Source organism: Desmodus rotundus, chromosome 12 (genome assembly GCF_022682495.2).
Source record: "Desmodus rotundus isolate HL8 chromosome 12, HLdesRot8A.1, whole genome shotgun sequence".
Classification (NCBI taxonomy): Eukaryota; Metazoa; Chordata; class Mammalia; order Chiroptera; family Phyllostomidae; genus Desmodus; species Desmodus rotundus.
In genome coordinates, this window is record NC_071398.1 from 79,100,521 (window position 1) to 79,108,186 (window position 7,666).

Below are 7,666 nucleotides of genomic sequence, written 5' to 3' on the forward strand. Positions count from 1 at the left end.
CACAGTTTCTTAATGCCCCATGTCCTGAAAACAACTTTATCACCCCACCTGACACACTTTATGAAACCTAACTGCTAGCATTCCTGTCTCTCCCCAAATGGGCAGGGACCTGGTCTTGGTGACCTCATCCCTTCAGAGTCTGGCATGGGGCAGGGCATGTGTGTGGGGGGGGCTGGCTCCATGCTTGAGTTTGTGACTATGTGTGTTTGACGTGGGGGGTGAGAAGCCCTGTATGTGTCTGAGGATGTCAGAGTACCCGAGTTTGAGGATGGGCTGGGGGGTTGGGGAGAGATCTTATCTGAAAAGCTGAATTCACCCATTGTCTTTCCCCCTCACATGCCTATGTTCAGGGCTGCCCGTCCCTCTAACAAAATGCAGATGATTTCACGTGGTCGTTTGTGGACCCAGGGTCAGCCAGACTACTTCTCCTGTATGATCTGATTTCAAAGCTTCTGTCCCTCGGCTGGATTGGGCAGGGGGATGCTTTGGGGCACCAACCCCTACTTCCTGCTGTCCACTCGATTCTTGAATCTCTGGGATTCTTGTCCTCCTAACTTTCCTAAAATCAGTTCAAAATTGCCAGGCCAACCTTAAACACCCCATGTCCCTCTCCAACCTCCAAGCACAAGAACTGGGCCCCCAGTCCTGGAAGTCTATCGTGTTCCCCTGGTGACAACTTTCGTTTATCTCTACTTGTTCTTTTTCTGTCCTTCCTTCTATCTAACCTCTTTCTCCTCCGACCAGAGTCTGAGGTTTCTCCCTGTCCCTTCCAACAAAGTAGTCCCAAGAGGAAAGGAATGGAGCTCAGTGCTTAGCGCCCAGGCTCTGGACTACACTTGCTGGGCCCAAATCCCAGCTCCACCACGGACAAGATTTTTAGCCGTAGACAAGTGTGGCAGACAGGGTTCCATAGAAAATCGATGGGTCTCTCAACGTAGATAATTTGAAGAGTATTTTATAACAGGATCTTATACAAAGGCTTGGGCAGGGTGTGGGTAAAACATAAAGGTTAGTACATTACCCCAGATGGGCTAACAGTGGGCTTAGTTACCACCCTCAGGGGCCCAGGGGATGGAGGGGTGGAGAATGGTTTCTTGGATCTGGAATGAGAAGGACCCTGCCAGGAGCTGTGACCTACAGCAACCTTGCAGGAGTGGGGAGCAGGTAAATGCCCAGACTCCCCGCCCCCTGTCTCATCTCCTGTTGGCGCCCTTCTCCACTAGTCAAGCCCTACAGAAGCTACAGGGCAAGGCCTGCAGCCTTCTGACTCCAAAGCAGAGTGGAGAAGAGTAGAGAAAGGATCTGCAGTGACAACATAAGATGCCTGGCTCACCCTGATCGCCCCCGTTCCCTCATCTGTAAAACAGGCTATTAACCCACCTTCCTTCTAGGTCGTCACGACCGTAAAGGGAGAGGATCTAACGAGGCACTGACGAACAGATCCAACTGTCTGCCTGTTGATTTTAGTGATTAACTGGTATCTCAAAGTTGGTCCATGGAAAACTGAGACCTTGAATATTTTCCCTCATAAACCTGTATCTTCCCTAGTTCTAGTGAGTGGCACTACTACGTACCCAACTGTCAGGCCAGGCTCCTCAGTGCCCTCCTTCCAGAAATAAAAGCCTCTGTCTCCCTCTCCCTGAATGTCTCTGTCAATCTACGCTGCCTGCTCTTCACAGTACATCTGAGATCTGTCTTCCTTTCATCTCCACTGCCACTATGCTAGTCCATTACCTCTCACCTAGACTATTCCTGAATCCCTCTCTGGTCTCCGTGTGCCTGCTTTCTATTCCCCCCCACCAGCCAGAGGGATCTAGAGCAATAGGTGGGTCATGTCACTCCACTGGGTGAACCCAGTGCCCTCCAAGGCCCTGCTTAGTTTTCCACTTTCACCAAAGCCCATGCCCCTCCACTCCAGATGTATGACCTCAGTTCAGCTTTCCCTCTCCCAGGCAAGTGGCTCTTTCCTTCCTTAGAGCCTTGGCATATATTATTTACAACCCCTCAGAAAACTCTTCGCTCCAAATTTCCCCCACTGGTTCCTTCTCATCTTTCAAATTTCAGCTTAAATATGATCATTTCAAAGAGGCCCTCCCCTGGCTGGATAGCTCAGTCAGTTAGAGCATCATCCCCATACACCACAGTTGTGGGTTCAATCCCTGGTCAGGGCACATACCAGAAGCAACCAGTAAATGCATAAATAAGTGGAATACCAAATCAATGTTTCTCTCTCTCTCTCCCTCTCTGCCCACTTCCTTCCTCTCTAAATTCAATTTTTAAAATCCTTTAAAAAAAATGGAGAGGTCACCCTGGCTAGTGTGGCTCAGTGGATTGAGTGCCGCCCTGCGAACCAAAGGGTCATTGGTTCAATTCCCAGTCTAGAGCACATGCCTGGGTTGCTGTCCAGGTCCCTGTTAGGGAGGGAACCACACATTGATGTTTCTCTCCCTTTATTTCTCCCTCCCTTCCCCTCTCTAAAAATAAATAAATAAAATCTTTTAAAAAAATAAAAAATATAGAGGTGGATTAACTTGATGAAACTCAAGCCCCATACTGTTCCTGTTATAAATAAATAAATAAACAAACAAACCAATAAAAATACATTCCACTCCCTTGTCCCACAGGCTTCTTTTTTTCCAGCACCCTAATCAATTCCATTATAGCACTTACACAATTTGTAGGTATACATTTATTTGTCTGATACTTGTTTATAGTTTGTTTTCCTACCATATTATAGATTCCACAGAAGGGCAAGGCCCTGTCTGTTTTGCTCACCACTGTATCCACAGGACCTTAGACAGAGCAGGCGCTCAATGAATATTGGAGAGTGATCAATGAGCAAATGGTAGTGAATGTTAACATGCTATCAGAGCCTTTCGAGAGAATCCCGCCACAATATCACAGTGCTTCCCATCCTCCTCCTTCAGGCTCCAGGCCCTACCCTAAATTCTTTGTTCCCCAGATCCATCTAGGCTAACTTCAGTAAGTACAAAGAAAAATGGGCCATATTTAGCAAAAAAAAAAATATCTGTTCAGGTTGATGACAACACAATGTGAATGGATTGAAAATCTATCAGGATAGGTAAACACAGCTTGCCTCCTCACACAACCACATCAAAATTATAACTAAATTAGGCCCTGGGTGGTGTTGCTCAGTGCATTGAGTGCCAGCCTGCCAACCAAGGGGTTGTCTGTTTGATTCCCAATCAAGGCACATGCTTGGGTTGTGGGCCAGGTCCCCATACAGGGCGCTTGAGAGGTAATCACACATTGATGTTTCTCTCCCTCTTTCTCCCTCCCTTCCCCTCTCTAAAAATAAATAAATAAAATCTTCAAAAACAGAAAAAAATTATAACTACCATCACTCAGAATCTAGTTGAATTGAAGACTGACAGCTATGGAATCAAAGAAACCACATCCATCCAGACTGGCAGGAGGGGTGGAGAGGAGGAATGGGCTGGTCCCACATCCACATATGGTGGACAAAAATTCAGGAGGGACATCTCGGGAGCGAGGAGCCCAGCCCCACACCAGGACCCCCAGCCCAGTGTTCCAGTGGCCAGGAAAATAAGTCACCATTACTTCTGGCTGCAGAAACCAGCAGAAACTGAGTCAGTGGAAGAAAACTTCTGCAGTCCCAAGCATTTCCTCTTAAAGAATCCACACACAAACATGCTCAGACTAATTCCTTCTGAGCTCAAGCACCAGGGTAGCAGCTTGAAAGGCAACAGTGGCATACAGGGAGGAATTGAAGTATCTGGCATCAATGCTAGAGCTGGGAGACAGCTGTGTCCCAGACAGAAAGGTGGGCAGAGGCCATTATTGTCCGTTTTCTGAACTGTGCCCCTACAGAGCCACAGAGCCAGCAGGTGCCATATCTGAGACTCCATCAACCTGGCTAACACAGTTTGCCCCTCCATGGAGATTCCCCTGACGCTCCATCTCACCCACCTTACAGCTGTTAACAGTGGCTACATGAATGGTTAATCTTTTCTTAAGGCTTTTTTTAAATAGTATTTTTAAAAATTTATTTATTTTTAGAGAGAGGGTTAGGGAGAGAAAAAGAGAGCAAGAGAAACATCGATGTGTGGTTGCCTCTCGTGTGCCCCCTACCGGGGACCTGGCTTGCCTCCCAGGCATGTGCTCTAAGAATAGAACCAGCAACGCTTTGGTAAGCAGGCCCTCGCTCAATCCACTGAGCTACACCAGCCAGGGAGTGAATGGCTAGTCTTGACTCATGTTTCACAACGTCCTAAATCCTATTAAACAAGCAAAGCCAGCCTCAGTGAGCCCCCACCGCTGTTACCAATTGTCAAGTGGCCCCAGACATGGCACTAGCAGCAAACAGCCTAGATTCACAGCTTGGCTTTGCCTGGGAATCTCCAAGCCCAGCACAAGTAGCAGCTATCTCAGATTGCTTTATAGCTCAGGCAGGGTGTCCCTGGGCAAAACACAGGTGGGGGCTGACCTTGGCCTGCACCACCTGGGACACCTCAAGGCCAGCACACCCAGTGGACAGCTACAGACCATGTTGGAGTACCACCGCCCTGCCCCTGCACAGCTGATCCCCCACGGAGGACAGAGGTGGGTGGTCAGTTGTCACAGCCAATCCTTGCAGCTGACTGCTCTCAGTAAATCCCTCCTATTGACTTACTAACAGCAACCAAGGTTCAACTACAAGAAGAGAGTGTACTCAGCCCACATGAAGGGCACACCTTGAGTACCCAGCCTGGGTGATAGGGAAGGCTGTACCTTGGACCCTATAAGACCCCTACTACATTAGGCCATGGTACCAAGATAAGGAGTCATAGCAGCTCTACCTAATACATAGACACAAACACAGAGAGGCTGTCAAAATGAGTAGGCAAAGAAACATGGCAAAAATGAAACAATAGATCAAAACTCCAGAAAAAAAAACTACATAAAATGGAGATAAACAATCTATGAGATGCTGAGTTCAAAACACTCATTATAAGGAGGCTTAAGGAAGTTAGTGAGGACCTCATTAAAAAAAATTCTAGTCAGAAATGAAGGTTGCACTAACTGAAATAAAGAATAATTTACAGGGAAACAATAGTAGAATGAATGAAGCCGAGAATCCAATCAATGATTTTCAACATAAGGAAGAAAAAAACAACCCATCAGAACAACAAGAAGAAAAAATAATCCAAAACAATGAGGATAGTGTAAGCAACTTCTAGGACAACTTCAAGCGTTCCAACATTCTCATCATAGGGGTGTCAGAAGGAGAAGAGAAATAGTAAGAAATTGGAACTCTATTTGAAAAAAAAATGAAAGAAAACTTCCCTAATTTGGTGAAGGAAATAGACATGCAAGTCCAGGAAGCACAGAGAGTCCCAAACAAGATGGATGCAAAGAGGACCACTCCAAGACACATCATAATTAAAATACCAAAGGTTAAAGATAAAGAGAGAATCTTAAAAACAGCAAGAGAAAAAGCAGTTACTTACTTACAGGGGAATTCCCCGTAAGACTGTCAGCTGATTTCTCAAAAGAAACTTTGCAGAGGGAAGGAACGCAGCGGGCAGAAAACTGGGAAAGAAAAGAGCAGCGATCCCTTCCACCAAGAACGTACTATTTTCCGAGGAACCGCAGTTGTGTGGATGCAGGTAGACTTTTTACACGGGGACAAGTTCTTCCAGCATTTTTACCTGCACGTTCCGAGACAGTCGGGCTCATTGGTCCTTTCAGCAGAATCTGCCTTAGGCACTTAACCTTTCGTGGCTCAGGCACCCCAAGACAAAAAAAAAAAAAATGGCCCAAATGAAAGAACAGATCAAAGCTCCAGAAGAAGTACAACTAAGCAACGAAGAAATTGCCAACCTATAAGATGCACAGTTCAAAACACTGGTAATCAGGATGCTCACAGAATTAGTTGAATTTGGTCGCAAATTAGATGAAAAAATAAAGGCTATGCTGATTGAAATAAAGGAAAATGTACAGGGAACCAACAGTGGCGGGAAGGAAACTGGGACTCAAATCAACGGTGTGGACCAGAAGGAAGAAAGAAACATTCAACCAGAAAAGATTGAAGAAAAAAGAATTCAAAAAAAATGAGGAGAAGCTTAGGAACCTCCAGGACTTCTTTAAACATTCCAACATCCTAATCATAAGGGTACCAGAGGAGAAGAGGAAGAGCAACAAACTGAAAACTTATTTGAACAAATAATGAAGGAGAATTTCCCCAGTCTGGCAAAGGAAATAGACTTCCAGGAAGTCCAGGAAGCTCAGAGAGTCCCAAAGAAGCTGAACCCAAGAAGGAACACACCAAGGCACATCATAATTACATTACCCAAGATTAAAGATAAGGAGAGAATCTTAGAAGCAGCAAGAGAAAAGGACACAGTTACCTACAAAGGAGTTCCCATAAGACTGTCAGCTGCTTTCTCAAAAGAGACCTTGCAGGCAAGAAGGGGCTGGAAAGAAGTATTCCAAGTCAGGAAAGGCAAGGACCTACATCCAAGATTGCTCTATCCAGCAAAGCTATCATTTAGAATGGAAGGTCAGATAAAGTGCTTCTCAGATAAGGTCAAGTTAAAGGAGTTCATCATCATTAAGCCCTTATTATATGAAATGTTAAAGGGATTTATTGAAGAAAAAGAAGATAAAAAATATGAACAGTAAAAATGACAGCAAACTCACAGTTATTAACAACCATACCTAAAACAAAAACAAAAGCAAACTAAGCAAACAACTAGAACAGGAACAGAACCACAGAAATGGAGATCACATGGAGGGTTATCAACAGGGGAGTGGGAGGGGGAGAGAGGGGAGAAAGGTACAGAGAGTAAGTAGCATAAATGGTACGTAGAAAATAGACAGGGGGAGGGTAAGAATAGTATAGGAAATGGAAACTTATCTGTATGACCCATGGACATGAACTAAAGGGGGGGAACGTAGGTGGGAGGGGGTGTGCAAGGCAGAGGGGAATAGAGGGGGGGGAAATGGGACAACTAATAGCATAATCAATAAAATATATTATTTTTAAAAAAGAAAAGAAAGAATCTTTGCAGGCCAGAAGGGATTGGCAAGAAGTATCCAAAGTCATGAAAAGCAGGGACCTACAGCCAAGATTGCTCTACCCAGCAAAGCTATCAGTTTAGAATCGAAGGGCAGATAAAGAGCTTCCCGGACAAGAAAAAAACTGAAGGAATTCGTCATCACCAAATCATTATTATATGAAATGTTAAAGAGATTTATTTAAGAAAAAGAAGATCAAAACTATGAACGATAAAATAGCAATAAATACCTATCTGTCAACAATTGAATGTGAAAAAACTAAGTAAACAAGAACACAGGCAAGATCATGGATTTGAAGAGTGTTTTGATGGTTGCCAATGAGTGGGGTTGAAGGGGAACGGGTGAAGATGCAGAGGATTAAGAAGTACAAGTTGGTAGTTAAAATAGTCCCAGGGACGTAAAGTACAGAGGGGGCAACATAGTCATTAACACTGTAATAGCCGTGTATGGGGCCAGGTGGGCACTGGAAATACCAGGGAGACCACTTTGTAAAGTACATGATTGTCTGGCCACTGTGCTGCACACCTGAAACTAATACAAAGTAATATTGAATGTAAGCTGTAGTTGAAAAATAAAAAAATTTAAAAAGAAAAAAAATGTACCAGGAAATATGAACTAGTGAGGG